Source organism: Chlorocebus sabaeus, chromosome 21 (assembly GCF_047675955.1).
Source record: "Chlorocebus sabaeus isolate Y175 chromosome 21, mChlSab1.0.hap1, whole genome shotgun sequence".
Lineage (NCBI taxonomy): Eukaryota > Metazoa > Chordata > Mammalia > Primates > Cercopithecidae > Chlorocebus > Chlorocebus sabaeus.
In genome coordinates, this window is record NC_132924.1 from 36,942,977 (window position 1) to 36,965,790 (window position 22,814).

The window sequence follows — 22,814 nt, forward strand, 5'->3', positions numbered from 1 at the left end:
AAGCTTGGTTTCATACTCTCTATCCCTAGGTGGAAACGTTGGAATTCTTTAGGAAGGAAGTAATTGAGGCCTTGGTAAGTTTTTGCTTAATGCAACCTGAGGATTTGTTTGTTAGGGGCATTTGGAACTGTAATCCTGTTTTTTTGTTTTTTGCTTTTTTAATTGACTGGAAGGCAGGTATTGGATTTGATGGTGAGTTTTTTTTTTGTTGTTGGTCTTTTTTTTGTCTGTTCTGCCATGTCTCAGCAAAATGTGGATTAATGTGACTTTAATAGTATTAGCCCCATTCTTTTAGAGTATTAAATTCCTCTCTTATTAGAAGCAATGGGCCTATTCAATTACAGAGACTGAAACTTTCTAGAGTGGCTTGAATAGCAGTTCTACCTACTTAGTCTTACACCTGCATAGCACCAGGCAAGGCAGATAGCATGACTTATTCTAGTAATATTGATGAGCAGACAGAACTCATAGTTGTAAAGGGATGTGCCCAGAATCTTACCACTTTAATTGATGAAAGAGACAATGAATTAAAAAACTAGGAATTCAGTAAAACAAAGAGAAAGCATTTTAAAAAGGAATTTCAACGGACTAAAAAAACTCCATGAGAAGAAAGTAATAATGGTTGAAGGGTAAAAGCATTAAAAAAGGATAAAACTTAAATTTTTCTTATAAAGAAACAAAACAGTATATCTCCATTGAAAAATAAAATTTTATTAAGATAACACAAGTATCTAAAAGACAGATGGGAAAAACCACAAACTATAGAAAAAGGCCTGTTTTACAAGGAAGAATACAAAAAATCAAAAAGTTTTAGGTCTAACAATGAGACTAACTTTATAAACAGAAAACCTTCCCTGATAAATGTATATATGCCTCATGTGCATAAGACAAAGGAAGATGGCCATTTGATAGTGAAAATATGAAAATGGTAATTCTAGTGCTTTACGTGTTTTACTTCTCAGTCCTTCATAACAACAAGTACATGGAATGGGTAGGTGGGACATAAAGCCAGAGTAGAGAAAACTAATGCAGGATTGGTTTTTAAAAATTAGGTGTATTCTATTCTGAGTGCCCTCATTCCGTAATGAATAAAACAGTTCTATCCACTGGCATCCTTTGCACGTGTGGAAATATCTCAGAAGAACAGGGAAGAGTTGGTTAACTGGGAGCCAGGTGGCACCTTTGAGGCTGAGTCAGGGGCAGGCTTTTCAGTATTTCAGTCACAGAGCAGTTTTATTGAAGCCTTCATGGCTAAGTGGGTTCATGCATGATGGGAATCAGCACTGAGTTCACATCCAGATGTTGACTGTGGGTCACTTTCATCCTGGGAGAAGTCAGTGAGTATTTTCCTTGGAGACTGATCCAGGGCCTGATGGAAATGGGCATTTTCATTAGTGACATAGAATATAAAGTGGAAATTATACTCTTAGGGTTTGCATAATCTCATAGCTACAAATGCAGGGTTTTCTCAGCAGGACCAAGAACTAGTTTGAGTGAAAAAGATCTGAAAGATGAGTGACTAAACTGCACAGCAGTGGCTGTGCTGAAGAAGCTCAATGATTGTATGTTTTTAAAAAACATTCGTTCTGTAGATATTTATTGAATGCCTACTAATGTGTCAGGCCCCCTTGTGGGTCCAGGGGATACAACAACAAAGTCTCTGTCCTCATGGAGTTTGCATCATAAGCAAATAAATATATATGTCAGGTGATAGTAAGTGCTGTGGAGAACAGTAAAGCAGGGATAAGTAGGTTAGAGTGTTTAGGGGATGGGGTGCTGCTATTTGATTTTACATAGAAATGGCTAAAGGCCTCTCTGATAAGGTGACATTTGAGCAGAAACCTAAAGAAAGAGGGGAAGCACAGATTTCACAAACATCTACTTAGAGAAAACAGGAAGTGCAAACGCCTTGAGGCCACCCCAGTAGTCTCTTCTCCACAGAACAGCCAGGGAGAGTCACTAGAATGGAAGCTCTATGAGGGCAGGAACAACATGTGTCTTGTCTACCGCTGTGTTCCCAGCACTGGAAAAATTCCCAGCACATTGTAAGTGCTCAGTATATTTTTGTTGTTGGGATAGATTAATTGCTAAATGACATGGTAGCCCCCAAACTCATTATGGGAAAAATTTGCTTTTTTCCTTTTTGGTGGGGAATTAACTGGTAAATTAACCTGCTACTGGCTTTCAGCAAATTCATGAATGATTGAACTCTAACAGTTTATTAATTCAAAAATAATTTTGTGGAATTCTGTTATGTGTCAGACACTGTTCAAGTGTTGGTAATATGTATAGTAGTGAACAAAATAAAATTCCTGCTTTCATGAAACTTGAAATAAGGCTAACTCCCTGGCAGAGTTGACAAATGGTCAGATATTGAGAATCAAGAAGTAACCAAGGCACACTATGGATCTTTGAGGCCATGATTATGGAGGGCATGTTCACATTTCCCTTGCCTGCCCTGTTGCCGCACCCTCTACTCCATCCTTAGATCCATTCCTTTAGTACTGTTAGCAAGAACCCTTGGCCAGAAGGACCACTTATCAGACCCCATGGGATACTTTTTATGCTCTTTCCAAAAAACCTTTCAAAGTGTCTTCCACCTTTATAATTTCTAGGTAATGTAGTTTGGTCATCATATTCCTGCTAAAAATTTCCAGGTTTGAAATTAAAGAGAGGTTCAATGCAAAATGACTTTTTTTGTTTGTTTGTTTAGGGTCCACATCTTTAATTCTTTTCAGTGTACTCTTGGAAGAACCTAAGTTTATTTGTAGGACATGGGGTCAGGAGAGTTGCAGACTTGCCTTTTTACATCTTAGCCCCCTCTGTCCCCACACCTTTTTTTTTTTCTGATTTGTGTGAGAATTGGTCAGGCAGCACTGAGTAACATGGGTGGGATAGAGAGAGTGCTATTTGTCTAAACACTTTGTTTGCAGCAGAAATGCCAAGGTTAACTGGGTCTCTTGCGGATATGATTATATGAATTCAAGCATTGTAGATGATTCTTGGCATGAGAGTAGCTGTAAAAATATTCATAATCATATAGAACTTTTAAAGCTATTTTGGTCTGATGCCTTACCTTGGGACTGAAAGATTTTGACATCCTTATGGAGAAAGGATTAAAAAGTAAGTCTCTCTTGGTGCAGAGAATAAATAACTTCATGTCTAAAAATATCTTAATGTGCAAAAAAAAATTAATCCAAAGTGTTTGGACAGGCTTTGCAGCGCAGCCAGATGATTCCTGGTGCTCAGGAGAGTATTTTGGCTTGAGTGATTCTGTGTTTGGACATTATCACTACTTTGTTTGCCTACATGAAAACGGTAGTTTTGGGAGAAAGTAGAAGAATGGAATACCATGAAAGAGGAAGGAAAGTCTTGGATGAAGAAGAGCTTCACAGGGCCTGTTTGGAGCTGCCACTTCCAGTGTACCTAGACCCCTTTCTCTGAGTTTGTTCTAAGGGTCATCTGGTGACTGAGGAAGTGTTCCAGACTACTGATCATCATTGTGATGATTACCATGAAGATTATTTTCTTCATGAGCTGTTTTGTCTTGCATTTTGTAGCAAAAGCTATTCCTGGGATACATGCTGCCTCCTAGTTCATGCTGTTGAACATTTAATGGAGAGTTAGACGGCATTGACCAATTATTAAATGGAGCTCCAGTTGTGCCTTGATCTAAGTGACTTGGAGTTTTATTTTCATTCATTTGTTCAGCATTTATTGGGCACCTACTGTACCAGGATCTGAAATAGGTAGTGGATACAAATCTGCAACTTCTGTTTAGAGTAAGCTTCCTTCCCTGGCTATGAACTGTTTGATCACTGATACAATCTGACTGCTTCCTAATGTGCCTAATTCTTTTTCTGATGATCTATTTAGTTTTCATACTGAGAGTAATAAGGAATGCTCAATTAATAAACCATTTTTTAAGATGAATATTCAAGTTCGGTTGCAATTCAGCAGACTTGTAATACTTTCCTTTTTTTTTTAACACAGTACTTTTATAAGACACATTTAAACTCAACTTCTGAGCAGCCTTTCTGGCAGAGATAGGAAATTAGAACCTGCTGGTAAAATTTTTTTGAAAGAAACTCCAGGGAAGAGTTGCTTGGTTGGGAAAGATTGGGCTTACTCTTTGGCAGAGCTGACAAATGATGGCATATTGAGAATTGAGCTATAGATGGGTTGCCAGAATAATTAAAGTGATGAAGCAAAATTACTCAAGTGAAGGCTTTAATCTTTTAAGATAGTATTATTAGCAAAAGCCCAGAGTATGTATTTATTTACTTTTTAGAGACATGGTCTCACTCTGTCGTCCAGGCTGGTACACAGTGGTGTGATCATGTCTCACTGCAACTTTGAAATCCTAGGCTCAAGTGACCCTCCTACCCCAGTCTCTCAAGTAGGTGGAACTACAAGCATGCACCACCATGCCTGGCTAATTTTTAGATATTTTGTAGAGACAGTGTCTTGCTGTGTTGCCCAGGCTGGTCTTGAACTCCTGGGCTCCAGGGATCTTACCACTTCTGCCCCACAAAGTGCTGAGATTACAGACATTGACCAATTTTAAATGAGACTGGGGAGGGGGAGCGGGGTTGGTAGGGAATTGGGTAGGGAACTATTTTAAATCTGGGAACCTTGATGGTACTCTTGTTTATAGATTCAGCAGATGGTTTGCATATTGGTAGAGCAGGCCTAGAATCCTGGAAATAACCTTACCATAATCTCTATAGAGTTAATGTAATGCACAGTTAAGAATGTTGCAGGATTTTGCCTGTGAATGTACATATGCCTGGCATGACCTGTACTGAGATACATGAAAAATTTGAGTACCTAGTCTCCAAAGGTGGCTCATATAAGGATCTTTCCATATTTATAGAGCGACATCTAAAATTTCATCCAGTTTCAGGATATTCCTTAAGGGTATTAAAAATAATATTTCAGACATGTTAGATTAGATCATATCTTCTAAGGTTTCTGAGGTTTCAGTTTGCTACAGGGCGTTGTATTGAATGTCAGGAGACCTAGATAACCAGGTATATGATTAGTGATTACATGACATTGGGCAAAACTTGAGCCTTGTGGGCCTCAGTTTCTCTGTCCTTAAAATAAAAAGTTGGACTACTTATGTTCTGTTTAGCTTCTTAATTTTTTCTTAATTCTGTTTAGATTACAGATCCTAACCCACATGAAGTATTAGCCTATTGAACAGAATTTTGTGCATCATTTCAGTGTCTGGGTAGTTCAAGTGCCTCCTGCCTATTGCATTCAAAGACTAAGACTTAAAGTCTGAGCTCCTTTTTTGAAGCTTGAAAGAATGGCTGGTGGGGAGGCCCCTCTACATTCATCCCTGTCCTTCCTTTTAGTTGTTAGATGTTATAATCCGGTTAATAATACCCCAAGAAGTGTTGCCATCAACAGTACTAGAGCTCTCTACAGTCTCATTCATGTTGGAATAAAATGATTCCTTTTTATGTTTTTAAAAAATGAAAACATTTGAGGTCTCACTGGAAGTGTTTATTCATTCGAGCTGAAAGATGTACCGTGGGTGTTGTGATTTTGGAGAGCTTCTGCAGCAGGTTTATGTCTAGAGTGTTTTGTTCCTGTTTGTGTTTGTTTAGACTGAAATTAATAGTTTTTCTTGCAAGCTATGAGGATCATTAATACAGGTTTCTCCCCCGTGGTGTGTTTGTCAGGCCTTACATGGAAGAGCAAAATGAAAGAATATTTTTTCTTTTAAGCTCAAAGCTTATGTCTTTACCATTAAATTGGGGAACTTGGGAAAAAAAAAAAATCCTGTGTGTGTGAGTAGGGGGAAAAGATTTGTGTGTATGCACAATAATAAAGTTTAAGTCATAAATACTAATAGTCATCTGGCTTTTGTAAACCAGATTTCTTTCTTGGATCTAAAATTTTTTTATTTTTTGTGCCCACATCTGTAGTCATGGATTTGATGTATATATTTACAGTGATTTATTTTTTGGTTCACCTTTGTTTTTCATTTTTCCCCTTTCTTTTTACCAGAAGAAATATGAAGTTACATATAAATTCTATATAATTGAAAAAGTGATTTTGATTTACTTTTTACTTGAGCAAGGAGTTGCTTTTACTTAAAGGCATTTCTATTTTTAAGAAATTTGAAAAAACCCCACTTAAGGATCCACTTACATTAGGCCACTAGCAAATATTTTCAGATAAGATTTTGATTGATTTATTTCAGTCTAATTCCATAATCTCAAATTTCTTCATTTCTTTTCTCCTACTTTCCATCCTCTTGATGTTACAATAATCAATAATTTGATTTAGGAGATTCTTTCTTTTTGTTGGGGCTGGTGGTGGGGAAGGAGATTGTAGTTTTGAATATTAAATGATCATTTAATGGGGCTTTGATACAATATCATATAAATGCAACTTTAATCCATTAATTCAGATTTAAGGCTTAGCTTTATATAAATATGAAGCTTAATTTTTTTTTCAACTCAAGTTCAGTCTCCTCTGATTTTGTAACAGACTTCTAACTGTTGAGCATTGACTTTAGACAGTCCTCTGTGGTGACTTGAGTTCCAAATTACATAACGACTTTAATTCTGCACTGATTTGTTCTGAATGACCCTCTTTCTTTCGTTTTACTCTTATCATCTTTGGCTAAGAAATTTTACACGTTTTGTGTATTGAACTAAATAGTTTCCCTTTTGAGAGCTTTGATGAGTTTAACTTTTTCTATATTTCTTGGATTTCAAGTTGTAAGCCCTAGTTTTAAGGACATAAATGAATATTGATACAGGCATTTCGATTCTCTAGAAATCTGCTTTCACCAATGTGTGTGTATGTGTGTGTGTGTGTGTGTCTGTCTGTCTGTCTGTATTTTTGTATGTACATGTCAACGTGGATGGATATTTGCTCCTGGAGCCTTAATTGCATTACTAATTTTTTTTTCTGGTAAAGAAAGGCAGTATGGCAAAATGACATGTTTCCTTAGGAGCTTTTTGTGCTGGCACTCCATGCTGCTACAAATACTTTTTATGACCTGGCTTGCGAATCTAATCATTTATAATAGCATTTTTGTGGGGGAAAAAAACGGATTGCAAATTCCAAGCAGTTGACATATAAACATATTTTTGAAGCATGAAGTATCGGTAAATTGGAGACTGTTGAAGTAGGTCCATAAGGTCTGGGCTTAGTTTGGGTTCCCATGAAAGCAGAACCTGAAGCAAGGAGCTGGGTGCAAATAATTTATTTGGGAGGTGATCTTAGGAAGCAGCGCTGAGGGAGCAGGGAGAGAGGCAGGGAAGGAGGAAGTCAATAATAACAGAGTTTGTTATAGTTAGAGCATTTACACAGCCATCCCTGTACCCCTCTGCTTGAGGTTGTGCACTGGGCCATTTGTACTCCTGTTTTTCTGGGTCACTCTTGCCTTCAGGCTGAGTTGATGCTGCCCAGCTTCAAAGAAGGCTCTGGGGACAAAAGAGACACTTTCGCTGTCTTTAGTGGGAGGTGTCAGCTTGAGGCCACCCTACTCTGAACTCCCCACCATGGCGATGGCTGAAATCAGAGGTGGGCGGAGGGAATACGACAAGGGGACATCAGGAGTATCTGCTGCTAACATCTAAAATGGATTGATTATATACAGTTCAGCTAACCTACTTCATTGAATCAAAGACTGTGTCAATTGTAAGATCCCCCATTAATTTATGTACCACTAAGAAAGAAAATGTCCCACTGAGGAAAGAAACTATGCTGCCAGGTAAACTATGATGGCTGTTAAATGTGAGACACACCCAATATCAGAGATATTAAAATATGAGAAAGAGTGTGTTCCAGAATTGGTGGAACACTGTATGTGATGAGTACTGTGAAGCTATGCTGTAGGTCTCTATGTCATATTATGGGAAGATGTCAGGAATACATTGTTAAATGAAAATGGCAGGTTATACAATGTGTAAAATGTGGTTCTGTTAATGTGAATAAGCAGATTGATAAATTCTAGGCAAATTTACACTCAACTACTAATATGAATTCTCCCCAGTGTGGTGAGATTACTCACTATGTTTTCATGGTGAGATGTGCATGGTGTGACATAGTTTACAAAGAAAAAATAAAGATGTAGAAGTCCAGAGAAATCATGATATGCAGACTCTTTTGGTAAATCATTAACATCATAAAAGCCAGATCTAAAACCTCCTCTTGGAAATTGTTTAATTAATTTCTGTTTCTGTTGACTAGGAGCAGTGTTGTCATTAGGAACAACTGATTTCCTGTGATGACTCATAACTCAGCCACATACTTTGTATCCACCCCTCGGAAGAGCTTGTCCTGAGAGAGCCCCATCTACCCTCTCAGTTAAGATACTTCGGATCTCTTTCTTCACTGTTGATGACAGAGGGCTTAGTGAGATTAGCTGGCTTCAATATTAGCCTAGGTAGACAAGTACCAAATCAAGATGTAAAATTGAGGATCCTGAGATCTTTAAAAGATGATTTGGGAATTATTTACTCAAAGAAAAGATGGAGACTTCCTCTTCCATAGAATGGTTAATAGAATAGGGCTAGAGGAAGGTATCGTAATATCACTCATTCCAATACACCATCTGATTCTGTAATCTATGCAACTTTGCTGATGGACATCATTTAGCCTCTGAAAGCTTTTCCATTGACTCAGTATCATTGCATGAAACCCATTCCAGCTGTGAGCTATCAAATTGTTAGAAGGGTCTTTTTTTTCTTTTTTTTTTTTAAGATGAGGTAAATCTGCTTGCTTTGACTTCCACCCGTAAGCCATAGGTCTACCTTCTGAAGTATTAATAGAAAAGTCTAATGTCTTCTGTATGGAAGTACTTCAACTATTTCCTCTGAAGTAGAATAAGTCTGATGTCTTCTGTACAACAGTGCTTCAAATATTTGAAAATACCTATCTGTCTTCTAAGACTTTCTTTTTAGGCTATCGTTCCCAGACTTGAAACCACTTGGGAATCTTCTTTCTCTCTTTGTCTTCCGTAGCCAAGGGAGACTGTTTCTCTGTGATCTGTCCTTGTTAGCTCCAGCTCAAGGGATTTCTGTATAGGTCTGTGAGCTTGCTGTATGGCATATGATAGGTTGTCTTAGTTTGATTTTTTTATTTCTTGTAAAAGATTTAGAAATGAACATTGGATTTTTAAAAAATCATTCTTTAAGCTTAATCTGTGATATAATCTCTGCATCTTTGGGACACATGGATGGAGCTCTCTGGGGATGGAGCTCTCTGGGGACACTATATTGTCCCCCTGTATAGTGTCAAACCACCAACACTGATCACAGAATCTGGCACATGGGTAGTATGCAATGAATGTGTATGTGTGTGTGTTGGGTGTGATTTAATTGGATATGTATGTATACATATATATACACATGCATATATTACTTGTGTTCAGATTATAGTTTAGTTTGTCGCATATTTCTAATGTTCAAATTTCAATAAATACTGTGCTCTCTACTCAGAAGTAGTGATTCCTAGATATTTTTGGCAATATTTGGCTTCCTCCTTACCCATATAGATAAGTTGCTGGTATAGTATTAGGGATTAAACATTATGCTAAAAATGTTACTTTGAAATTCATTTCTTGATAGGGACTGAGGAAAGGTAGTTTCTGTGAAATAAAGATATGCAGCTTTCAGGGGTAGTCACCGGGGGAGCAGAAGCAGCAGTTGGGAGTGATGCTCTGGAGGTTTCTGGTGCCTGGGTAAAGCCAGGCTGCATACATGCTGTGGGCTGATTCCTTCTGTAGCCATTGAACTCTACCTGGAAGAGCTTTATTCAGAGAATTTCCTAGTTGTCTTTTTTTATGTTAATACATTTTTGGCAGGAGGATAGTGAATAGTGACATCGCACACATTTATAGGAACTCAGTTTTGCTTTTATTTTCTAAATCCTTTGTTATGGAATTGTAAAGTCTTTCTTAGAAGGAACCTTGGAAACTTAGGACCTCCATCTGATGTTTTACTCCTCTCTACAACACCTTGACTTGACCATCATCAAGGATGGGGCACTCCTGACTTTGTTTTTTGTTTTTTTTGAGACAGAGTCTTGCTCTGTCACCCAGGCTGGAGTGCAGTGGCGCAATCTCACAAGCTCCGCAAGCTCCGCCTCCTGGGTTCATGCCATTCTCCTGCCTCAGCCTCTGGAGCAGCTGGGACTACAGGCGCCCGCCACCATGCCCGGCTAATTTTTTGTAGTTTTAGTAGAGATGGGGTTTCACCATGTTAGCCAGGATGGTCTTGATCTCCTGACCGCGTGATCCGCCCACCTTGGCTTCCCAAAGTGCTGGGATTACAGGCGTGAGCCACTGCGCCTGGCCCTGACTTTGTTTTTAGACAGCTCCACGCCTTGCTAGAACTCAGCAGTCCAGCCTCCTGTGGTACAGATTGTTTTCTTTGTTTTACAATTTAAAGACATGAAAGGGGCGAGAATAATGAACAATAATGCTTATCCTTTTCATTTTGAGCCCAAGTCAACAGCAAACCTTTATTGGATGCCTGCTGGGTGTTGTGTTAGAAAAAGAGTTAAGGCTGTTGTTATCCTCACAAAGCAAATGACATAGATGGAGTCAATTTCTCTCTCTCTCCTCCCTCTCCTCTTTCTCTTTCTCACACACATCCCTGCTACTTCAGCTTATGAATCCAGAGCATATGATAAAAAATGATGTGAGCCGAGGAGGGAGAAATGTTTGCCACATGGAGTGGATAAGGTGGACCTGAGCCTGCCCTTCTTAATGGCAGGACTCTGGTTGTGTGGCCTTTTGTTGCTTAAGAGTCCAAAGTCCAAAAGCAGCTCTCTAACCCTCTTGTTAGTCTAATCATTCAGTTAAGCTTAGCGTATTCAACAAAACAAGATACTTGTACTGAGGAAAATAACAGATAATGTCTGTTATTTCCCTGTTAATGTCTCATATCTAAAATATAATCTTCTACCTAAACACATTTATTAACTAATGGAAACTTACCCCTTTAAAGTACTGTGGAAGTTTTAAAAACTGACCAGAAGTTCTTTCATTGATAGGTGAGGTCTGTGTTCCCTTCTCTTAAATACGAGTTGGTTTGTGTCTGCTCCAACTAATAAAAGTACGGCAAAAATAACACTATATGACAACTTGGTAGTCTAGGTTGTAAAAGGCTGTGCAATTTCTCCTTACTTCTCTTGGGACATTAGTTCTGACCATGCTAACTGCCAAGTCGAAGTATGGCTACTCTGAGATTCCATGCTGGGGAAACCATGTGTAGGTGACCCAACCAGCAACCCCAGCTGAGCTCCCAGCTGACAGCCAGCATTGACTACCAGCCTTGGGAGGGAGCCTCCTAAGACACCTACCCAGCTGAGCCTTCAGATGACTCTCGCCCACCTAGCTCCAGCCCCACCTGGCATCTGATTGCCATCAAGTGAGAGACCCTGAGCCAGAGCTGCCCAGCCCAGCCTTTCCCGAACTCTTCACCATTTAAATTATGAGCCAGATAAAATAGTGGTTTGAAGCTGCTAAGTTTTGGGGTACTTTGTTACTTAACAATACTAACTGGAACAAATACTAAGAAATAAAAATGTTTAAAATCAACTGTTTATACATTGCTCTAAAATGTATTCTCCACTCTACTGTTTCTTTGAACAGAGCCTTGACATAATTCGAACCTCTTATGAACAATGAGCATCTTACCTCTTATATTGTGATTAATGTAGTTATGTCCTCAAGGTATAAAATAAGTTGCAAAGGGACTCTAGACTGCTCATCTTTTCAGAGTCTTACGTGTAGTAGCTTTTCTTTTCCTTGCTGCCAGTAATCATTTCACCGTATCAGAGTGTGCCACTTTCAACATGTTGAACCACATTTGGAATCATTGTGTTCAAATTCAGATACTGCCCTTCATGCAGGATGTTTTCAACAAGTATTTAGTGAGTGCTTGCCTTGTGTCTGGCCTTGTTCTAGGTGCTAGATGAGATGTTAAGCTTTAAGATAGCAGTGATTTTTGTCACTGATATATTTCCAATTCCTAGAATAATATTAATACTTCGTTTCACTAAGTCTTTGCTGAATGAATAAATATACAGGACACTGCTTTAGGTTGTCAAAGCACATACTCATGATGGATTCTGTCCTTAGAAGAATGAATAGGATGGAGAAGGAACTGGAAACTGTTTTCTGAGAGAATAAATGAATTAAATGGAGATGTTTAGACTAGAAAAAAGAAGGGTTGATTGAAGGAGGGAAGTATTATCATGTGGAAGAGGAATGGTACTAGGTTTGAAATAAAGTGTTTTTCTTTTTTATTTGTTCCTTTGTTATCAAGTGATATTATTATTTAAAATAATATAGGTGGTAAACTCCACCCAAGACTTGATACTCAAGTAATCAAATCTTGAATAGGGTTTGCCACCAAATGACGTGGCAGTGACAGTTCTGGTTTAAGAATGCTGCTTTCTCAAATACGAGGAAAAATCTCGTCATGGAATCCATCAGGAAAAGCAAGTCAGATGTTAACTGCATTGGGCCAGAATGATTGTTTCCTGTTTTCTGGTTTCTAAAGTATTTTTTGAGAATAATGTCATTGCTCATTCATTTAAAACGTCACTATTAAAGCAAATGAGAAGGGCGTTATAGAGGAGTTATGTACTTTGCTAGATAAGAAAAATACAAATACCATATTGTGGTACAAGCCTTTGGATAAAATAGCGCATACAGGAGAGCCTTTGGCATTCCTTCTCTTTTGAAAGAGAGAGGATGATAGGGTTTATTGAGATTTTATATTTTTAAACATCACCGTGGCATTTTTTTTTTTTCGGAGTCTCGCTCTGTCACCCAAGATGGAGTGCAGTGGCGCAATCTCAGCCTACTGCAACCTCCGCCTCCTGAGTTCAGGTGATTCTGCTGCCTCAGCCTCCTGAGTAGTTGGGATTACAGGTGCGTGCCACCATGGCTGGCTAATATTTTTTGTATTTTTAGTAGAGATGGGGTTTCGCCATGTTGGTTGGGCTGGTCTCGAACTCCTGACCTCCTGATCAGCCCGTCTGGGCCTCCCAAAGTGCTGGGATTACAGGCGTGAGCCACTGCACCCGGCCACCGTGGCACTTTTAACATTTGGAGTTTCTTCTTATTAACATTACCACCATAGTCCCAGTAATGATCAGGTAAGTTTAATGCAAATGAGAAAATAAAAGCCTTTGCTCAAAGTCTCACAATAACTTTAGGAGGTGTTACAGCCGCTATTGTAACCAGACATCTTATTTTAGAGTACGAAGAATCCAGTAATCTCTTCAAGTCAAGATAACTTTTAATCTTTGGTTTCTCCCTAATAAAAATGTTTCCTTAAATATTTTTCTTTTATTTTAGACTGGAAAATTTTAAATTTATTCCTTGGTTTTTCTATGCCTATGAAAGGAAATAATTGACTACTTATAGTCTCCTGTCCATGCTAGGAAGACAGATTAAGTAAAGGATTCTTAATTCAACTATTATTGTCTCTTCCAATTTGTGTTTAATATGAAACATAAGTAAATTTCACAAATTGACTTATCTGGTGGAGTACAATGGAGTACAAGATTCAAAATGGAGCAACCAAAGGCACATCTGTTTATGATATTTACTCTGGATAATGACATCTTCAGCAGTCCATCCCAATTTAGTCTTGTCATAGTGAAGATATAGTCTGCACCAGGGAACGTGAAAGCTTTTCTTAGAGTCACATTTCCATTTTAGTAAATTCCACTTGCTGATCTGTTTCAAAATTGAATCTGTTTCTTAGCGTGACTCTAATAGTATATGGGTTTCCTTGGAGATATGTAGAGATAACAGAGTTATAGCATTAACTCTGATCTTATCTAGTTTAATGGAACTCTTTTTAGAAAGGTATGCTGTTATTTCAGTCATTAAAATATCCCACCAAAGCAAATATAGAAACTATGCAGGTAAGATTTGAGGTGATAAACTTCAGTTTATGAATATGGTGCTTGATTGCTTTTCATATTGCAATGAAATAACTAAATGAACAGACTGAAATGTGTTTTGTCCTTCCTTTAAGCCTCTAAGGTACAAGCACATATGTACAGACTGCCTCATAGCTTGAGTATCCTTGTCTCAGTCACTGTGTCATGATTTGCTGTGGTGTGACCTAGACTATTGGGGAGTGAGAGGGTCAGATTTATCAGTATGAATCTAGCCAGTGTGCTGGGCATGGCACTGCACCAGGGCAACCATAGAAGGGACATAAATTAGTGAATTCATGAACCCCTGGGCTGCCATAGCCAGGAGAGACTATAGTACTTAATGATCTACAGCATAACGTGGGAAACCTTTCTGAGGTTCCGTTTGACCTGGGCATTTCTTCTAGCCCTGGGTTGGTGTTCTGTCTGGAGCCAGAGAGAGGACGGCCTTTGCAGGTAGGCATTGCCATAGCATCTTACCTTTGCAGAAGAAGCAATAGCACTGCTCAACTCCTTAAGTTCCAGTGTCACACAGTTGTTTGTAATGTAGTTTCTTAATCACAATTGTGAGATCTGAATAGTGACAGGTTTTGGGCTTTTTGTGGAGTTCATTTGATGGCATAGTCTGCCCTGCCCTGCCCTGCCATGAGGCTATTCATGATCATTATCCCACTTAATAGGGATGTTCATACATGCAAAAATATCAGTGTTTCTGACTGTGAGGTGCTGCTCTAGGCCCTGCTGGAGGTGTTATAAAATAAAAGACAGATGTATTGTGTTACCTTAAAAAAGCCATTTTGAATATTCCTAGCCTTGAAGGTTTCAGAAAAGGAACTGAAGACTTGTACCTAACAGGAAGAAAAATGGCCATCACCATAGAAACACAGAAGCTTTCATACTTTGCATTTGTCCTAATATTTCAGGGACTCTAAATTCTGTATGGTTGAGTAGATGAGACCTGATAGCAGGATTCCCGATTCTGTTGGTGATCAGCGTGGAATGCATAGATTACCATGGGACAGAGAAGAGGCCTGTGAAGGATCTAAATCCAGGAAACAACGGAAGCAGTGTCTGGAAAGGCACCAGACAGACATGGCTTCAGGCACTCCTGGCTACAAGTGCACTCAGTGCTGTGGTTAGGCGTGGGGGCCCTTAGCTGTATTTAGAACTACAGGTTCATTATATTAGTTGTATAAAAGAATGCCTATGTTTAGATTGACTATTTAGTAAATTTGGTTTAGTTCATTCCATATTGTATGAATTTCATTCTTTTCAAATAGCCCCTTTGTTTTCTTATAAAGTTCTGAGGTTAAAAAAAAAAAAGCATCTTGAGATATTGTTAAGGGAAGGCTTCTTGAGTCAGTTGGACACAACATACATTTCTGGTGGTGCCCAAAGTACTTGGAGCAGATGGGCAACAAGCCTTACAGAACAAAGCTTATTCTTTTCTGTTGTGTTATGTGTTACAAAGAGAGATGTGAGCAAAACACAGCCCTGGGTCCTTGGAATGACACTGAAGTGTGGACACTGATATCTATACAGCTTGCCTGGCTTGCCTTGCATTTAGGATACGTGGAGTAAAATGTGAGCGACAAAGGGGGAAAGGAAGGTTGAGTTGGCGCTTGGGAGGCCTTCAATACCACCACTGTACAGTTGGACTTCATTTTATACATCATTTGTTCACAAGTTTTGCATTTAGAATTCCATGCAATGATGTATTACACTTCAGATAACTAAATGTGTTACTTTATGCTAAATTAGAGAGCTCTTCTATTAGGTGTGATTATGGTCAAGTGGGAGAACAGATTGTCATTACTTGATTTTTGTGGTGGGAATACTGTGACCTGTCTTACGGGATGCAGGTGCTGTAAGAGCTTGAAAGCCAGTGTTCTGGGTGAAGAGGAGTCATTGCAGGTCTTTGCATAGAGAGGAGTATTCAAAGAGATGCTTTAGGAGAATTCGGTTGGCAACTCTATGTGGCATCATTTAGTGAGGAGAGCTCACTACACCTTGGAAAGCTACGTAGGAGCTATTGTAGTCATGTAGGCAAGAGATGATAATTGCTACCTGAACCTGGCAGGTAGCAGCAGGAGTAGAAAGAGGGGAAATGTTGGGAGTAGAGACTTTAAGAAATATCCTAGATGCATCGGATTCATCTCCGCGTTTCTCATTTTATTCCTCCAGGGTTTTTCTAAATTGATAAGAAGAAAGAACCATTTAGGAGGAGTTATCTGATAATAGACTGGAATCTTTAGGATTTTCCCAGGGTTCAGGGCAACATTTCTTATACATATGTGAAAGATCATCTACCTGAAACTATTGCTAAGGCAAATAGATTTCTCCTTAAAAGATAGAAATGTTGGCCGGGAGCAGTGGTTCACATCTGTAATCCCAACACTTTGGGAGGCCAAGACAGGCAGATCACAAGGTCAGGAGATTGAGACCATCCTGGCTAACATGGTGAAACCCCGTCTCTACTAAAAATACAAAAAATAAGCTGGATGTAGTGGCAGGAGCCTGTAGTCCCAGCTACTTGGGAGGCTGGGGCAGGAGAATGGCGTTTACCCAGGAGGTAGAGGTTACAAAGAGCTGAGATCGCGCCACCGCACACCAGCCTGGGCGACAGAGCGAGACTCCATCACAAAAAATAAAAAATAAAAAAAAAGAAGAAAGAAATGTTAAGAAGAGTGATGTGGGAAGTGTGAGCTTTGGTTTGTAGCTGTCTCCTGTTTGCCTTTGAGCTCCTGTCTTGTTGTTATCCTCCGCTGTGCTTATATTGAGGACTTACCTGACATCTTCATTCACTGTTCCTCTTCTCGGTTTTAGAGACATCCCACACCACCTCAGCAGCCCACTCCAGTGGCCAAACCCTGCTGCTCTCACTTTGAGATGGTTATCTCTGAAATACCCTTTCCTCCATCACAGCCCCTGTCTTTCCTGTCTGCTTTCTGTCACTAAACCTTTTCTTCAGACTCATTGTGAATTTATTCCCTGATCTGCACCCTGTTTGTTCAGCTTGTCTGGTCTTTACTATTCTACACCCTTTACTTCTCCCCGGTGTACCTGGACTATATAGTCAACCCTTTTGATGATCTGTCATTGGTACCAGTAATTTCTACACCTCCTGATCTATAGGATTTATTTCTTTCTCCAACTCTGATTCAACACAACAGTCTACTTCTGTCCTTGTACTCAGTTTACCACTCTGCTTATTGGCTTTCTTACAAATTTATGATTTTAATGTTAACAGAGCCTTTTGATATTTTGATCTGAATATATATTTTCAGATCCAAAGTTCACACCCTTTCCCCTTTTTTTTTTGTAGCAGCTATTCCAAACCTTTATTATTTTCTTCAAGAATACAACTTTCTTTCACAATCTCATTCTCAGCATTTGACCTTGTTTTCATTTCATCTAAAAACAGAAGTCAATAGGAAGAAATTCTCCCAACTTTATTTTTATTTATTTATTTTTCTTTCTTTCTTTTAGTTCTGGGATACATGTATAGAACATGCAGGTTTGTTACATAGGTATACATGTGCCATGGTGATTTGCCGCACCTGTCAACCTGTCATCTAGGTTTTAAGCCCTGCATGCACTATGTGTTTGTCCTAATGCTCTCCCTCCCCTTTTCCCCCACCCTCCTAACTTTAGTTATAGCCCCCTGTTACTGATTTTTTCCCCCTTCTCAGTGACTGAACTGGGCCATTCCATTCTAAATCTTCACTGTCTCCCAAGGCCTCTTGATAACATTTTGGCCTGTCTGTTAATGTTTGAAACTGTTGACTATTAGGATGATTTTGGCTGCAAGTAATGGAAAACCCAAATAGAAGAAACTACATTAAAAAAGCCTGAAATTAGGGCAGTTCCAAAGTTGCTTAATTCAGTGGGTTGACCGTGTCCTCAAGGACCCAGTTTCTTTGGTCTTTTCTTCCTGCGTGTTTAATTTTTTAAAATATGCAACATGTTAACTTTTTGTCTCCCATACTTTCCTTAGGGTTCCATTGGCCAGGATTGTTTCAGATGCACTTGCCTAAGCCAATCAATAGCAAGGGGAAATGGGATTACCTGATAGGTTTAGAATTGTCAGGGTTTACAGCTGGGGTTGGGGAGGAGCCCAAGGTCTCCTCAAGCACCTAGCTTCCTAATAGCTGAACAAAGTTGGAATTCTTATTAGTCACAAAGAAGCACAGGAGAGTGGCTGCTGGGCAGACAATTACCAGTAGCTTATACCTCCTCCATGCTCAAAGACCTTGGTCCTTTGGACTATGGACAGTGTTGTTCTTCCTTCTCTGCATGTTCTTGATGTCTTAGTTTTCTTCATTTATCTTTTCTCTTTCTTTCTCTTAAGTACTGCATTTCCTGGGATACTTACCTCACTGTCTCTTCTTGCTCAATGCTGATTCCTTGGGCTATCTTAACTATTCCTATGATTTCATCTGATATCTCTATGCTAAAAATTCTTAAATCTTTATTTCTACACCAATTCCTATCCCTTGTACTCTTTTTCCTTTCATTTGTTCTTGTGTTCTGCATCTTAATTAATCACAACATTTATTGTGTCAAATAATGTTGCCTTCCATTATATACTTTTCCTTAATAACAGAATCTTTTTTTTTTTTTTTTCTTTTTTGGCCACATTAGTTTTGCTCTCAAAACAAAAACAAAAACACACACACACATCAAAACAAAACCTCATTATTCAGTTTTCCTTGCAGCTAGGTATGGCCGTGTGAGTATACCTAGGTATGGCCGTCTTGCCTGTGTATGTTATTTAGGAGTATTGTATGGGACTTCCAGGAAGCCTAAAAAAACAAAAACAAAACTGTTTAGCTGGGAGGTATGCCCTTTTACCCATCAACTTTTCCTTCTTCTGGCCTTCAAATTTGAGTGATGACTAGAGTTTCAGAAGCCATCTTGGTCCCTAAGGAGACCTTGAAAATTGAAGCTGGGAGAGAAGGATGTTGGGTCATTATAACCATGAAGCTGCCATATCAGCTTTGGAATGCCTACCTGTGGATTTTTATGTGGCAATGTATTAGTTCAGGCTGCTATAACAAATACTATAAACTGGGTAATTTATAAACAATAGAAATGGATTGCTTACAGTTCTGGAGACTGTGAAGTCCACGATCAAGGTGCTGGCAGATTCAGTGTCTGGTGAGGGCTGCCTGCATCATAGATGATGCCTTCTTTGTGTCCTCATGTGATGGAAGGCAAGACGGCTCTCTGGGCTCTCTTTCATAAGGGCATTAATCCCATGCAAGCGGGGAGCCCTCATGACCTAATCACCCCCCAAAGACTCCACCTCCTAATACCATCACGTTGGTGATTAGGTTTCAACATACCAGTTTGGTCAGTACAAAAACATTCAGCCCAGAGCAAATAAGCCCTTGTTTATTTAGGCCACCATTTGGAGATAAGGAGGAAGTATCTTGTTGGTTGCAGTTAAATGTAGTTCCTAACAGATATTTCTACTTTTGTTACCCAAGCAGAACACTCCATAGTTTTCTTCTCTGTCCTTCACTGTCCTCATCCTAATTCATGGATTATACTTTGGAAATATCTTTTGATTCTGGAAGCATAATATAAAACCAGAAGAAGAATATCATTTCTACACTCACAAATTTGTTCAAATTAAATAGTTTGGCTATACCAAGTATGGGCAAAGATATGTAAGGTGGAAACTCATGTTTTATTAATGACAATATCTTTTGGAACAACCAGCTTGGAGAATGCTTTGGTAATAAGTAATTAGTTAGGTTTAAGGTGTTTTATGTTTTATGCCTTATAGCACCATAAACCTCCAGTTTTACATATCTTTCCAGATATGTAAAAGTGTGGCACATGTATTGGGATATCTTATGTATGCTCTGTTCACTGCTATATTGTTAGTTAGAGCAAAACATTGGAAGCAACCTAAATGTCCATGAGTAAGATGGATGAATATAGTGGATTCAGTAAATTAAATTCTATAAAACAGAAAGAACTAAAACTATATGTATCCTTATGGGTAGGTAAATCTCAAGAATAATGTTGAACCAAATATCGAATTGGGAATTATATACAGAATGAGGCCATTCATAATAGTTAAGCAATTGAAATAAAAATTTACTGATATGGTTTGACTGTGTCCCCACGCAAAGCTGCTACAAAACTTGAATTGTAGTTCCCATAATCCCCACGTGTTGTGGGAGGGACCTGGTGGGAGAAAGTTGAATTATGGGGGAGGTTCCCCCCATCCTGTTCTCATGATAGTAAGTTAGTTCTCACTACATCTGATGGTTTTATAATCTAAGGGCCTTTTCCCCCTTTTGCTTGGCATTTCTCCTGCTGCCATGTGAAGAAGGACATGTTTGCTTCCCCTTCTGCCATGATTGTAAGTTTCCCGAGGCTTCCCCAGCCATGCTGAACTGTGAGTCAGTTAAACCTCTTTCCTTTATAAATTACCTGGTCTTGGGTATGTCTTTATTAGCAGCATGAGAATGGACTAATACAGTATCCTTTTCTATGACAACTGCTGTTGCTGCCCTAGTCAGGACCTCATTGCTTTTCACCTGGTATATAGTTTTAAGAGTTCAATAATTTTTCTTCCTATTCCATTCTCTCATTCCAACTCACTTTTGATACTGATACCAGTCTAGTCCTCTGTTTAAAAGCCTTTGAGTGTTCTGCTGCATACAGGGTAATGCAGGCATACTTTTATCATAGTATTCACGATCATTTCCAGAATGATATCCCTTCACATCTTCCCTAACTTGTACATATCTGTTCCACAGCAGGCCCTCAAAATGTTCGTGCCTGCAGGCAGTCTCTGTGACTAGAGTGACTCTTTCCCCTATTTTCATTTTCTCTTTGCCACCTGGCAGAAGCCCAAGTAGAAGGTTTCAAGGCCCACAGCTAGGGTCCTTCCTTTCTCAGTCATTCTGCTTTCCTGCTCCTAGACAGAATTGGCCGTTTACTTCACCATATACTCCCAGCACTTTATTCTCATTGGTGGCGTAAGAACTTGGCCCATTGTGTTGCATTGCAGTTTTGACCTTGTTAAGAGCACAGTCTTTAGGTCTTGTACATGTTGAGGTCTTGGATAACCTTTTCATAATTTTAGTACATATTCTGTGGTCATTAAAGGTTATATTGAAAGTATGTATTCATGTTTGTGGATTGTGAGAGGAAAAGTTAGCTCTAAGTAACAGCCTGTATTCAGTGTCTCAGTTTCCTTTGAAATTTTCACATATGTTCTTACATACTCACTGAGCTTCATGGGGAAGAACTTTTCAAGTTTATCTTTTACTGGAACCAGTAACTTAAGGCCCCTTCATTATGAAGTTGATAGAGGTTGTGTTTTAGGGGAGTGGTACAAAGGATGGTAGTTTTCAACCAGAAGAAATCTTAAGAATGAATTAAATGGTGATAAAAAAAGATTCCTTCTTCAAGAATATACAGTACATACCTTTTTTTTGGGTCTTTTTCTCTGCTTTATTAAAGCAACTCATACTCTCTGCAAAATAAATGCCAGAATACATAAAATAGAATTTGTAGAAGAAAATTAAATGTTGGTGTTTCCCCATCCCACCCCCAGGCACATAGAGACACATTATGTGAGAATTGAATCATATATAAACATTGTTTTGTGACTTTTAAAAAAACCTAATGTGTCATCAATCAAAGAACTTTTCATCATTCTTTTAAAATATAAGCATACTTTATAATCTAAATTGTATAAATCTGAAATATATGGCCTAACCACCACCTAGGTCAAGATATAGACCCTTTCTATTACTGTAAAAAGTTTCCTTGTAGTTTTCTCTCTGGTGATGGACAATCTGTATCTTGTTTGTGGTGGCGATTACATAAATATAGATAACATTTTATGGAAATATATACAATACAGATATATACACATGCACACAAAGTGAGTACATGTAAAAATTGGTAAGTTTCTGAGTAAGTTCTGTAGCTTACCATAATCTGAGTAAACTGTGTAGCCTAATTGTATTGTGCCAATATTAATTTCCTGTTTTTGATTGTAGTTATATATAAGATGTTACCATTGGTGGGTGCCGAGTGAAGGGTACACTGGACCGCTCTGCAGTATTTTTGCAACTTCTTGTGAATCTACAATTATTTCTTTTATTAAAAAGCCTCCCTCATGCCTGTTTTATCATTTTAATGGATGTCTTCCAGGTTATTATGTAGTTGTACTACAAATTATTTATCCAATTTTCTATGCATTATTATGTTTGCGGTTTTTTTACTAGTACAAACAACCTTGTGATGAGCAACCCTGTCCATATTTTTTGAAAGGGGGCTTAAAGGAAAAGCCACTAAAGGTTCTTGTGAGTCATTTTCTTTTCTTTTTTTTTTTTTGAGACGGAGTCTCGCTCTGTCGCCAGGGCTGGAGTGCAGTGGCCAGATCTCAGCTCACTACAAGCTCCGCCTCCTGGGTTCACGCCATTCTCCCGCCTCAGCCTCCTGAGTAGCTGGGACTACAGGCGCCCGCCACCTCGCCCGGCTAGTTTTTTGTATTTTTTAGTAGAGACGGGGTTTCACCGTGTTAGCCAGGATGGTCTCGATCTCCTGACCTCGTGATCCGCCCGTCTCGGCCTCCCAAAGTGCTGGGCTTACAGGCTTGAGCCACCGCGCCCGGCTCTTGTGAATCATTTTCAGTATCTGCATACAATTTTTAAGAAAATGCCTTATGTAAAATGAAACAAACCCATGCAGTAGAAATAATTAAGTCCTCCAGAAAGAAGGCATTTCATCAAAATTATAATTTCTGGCATTTCCATCTGCCTATTACCAAAAGTCCAAGAGTGTTGAATCCCAAGCCAAGGAATAGAAGACATAACTGAAAATTGGCCCAATTCAAACCTGTG

General features: G+C 38.9%; 1 protein-coding gene across 5 annotated transcripts in view; it reads left to right on the forward strand.

Moving 5' to 3' along the window:
• OSBPL3 (oxysterol binding protein like 3) overlaps positions 1–22,814 on the forward strand; it is a 183,698-nt gene that overhangs the window by 23,140 nt on the left and 137,744 nt on the right. Inside the window, exon 2 of one of the 5 annotated variants that reach the window (XM_073009039.1) lies at positions 30–74. The exons of the other annotated variants lie outside the window; for them this stretch is intronic. The gene's annotated coding sequence lies outside the window, so the exon portion shown is untranslated. The remainder of the gene's footprint in view (positions 1–29; positions 75–22,814) is intronic. 5 annotated transcript variants of the gene reach the window in all.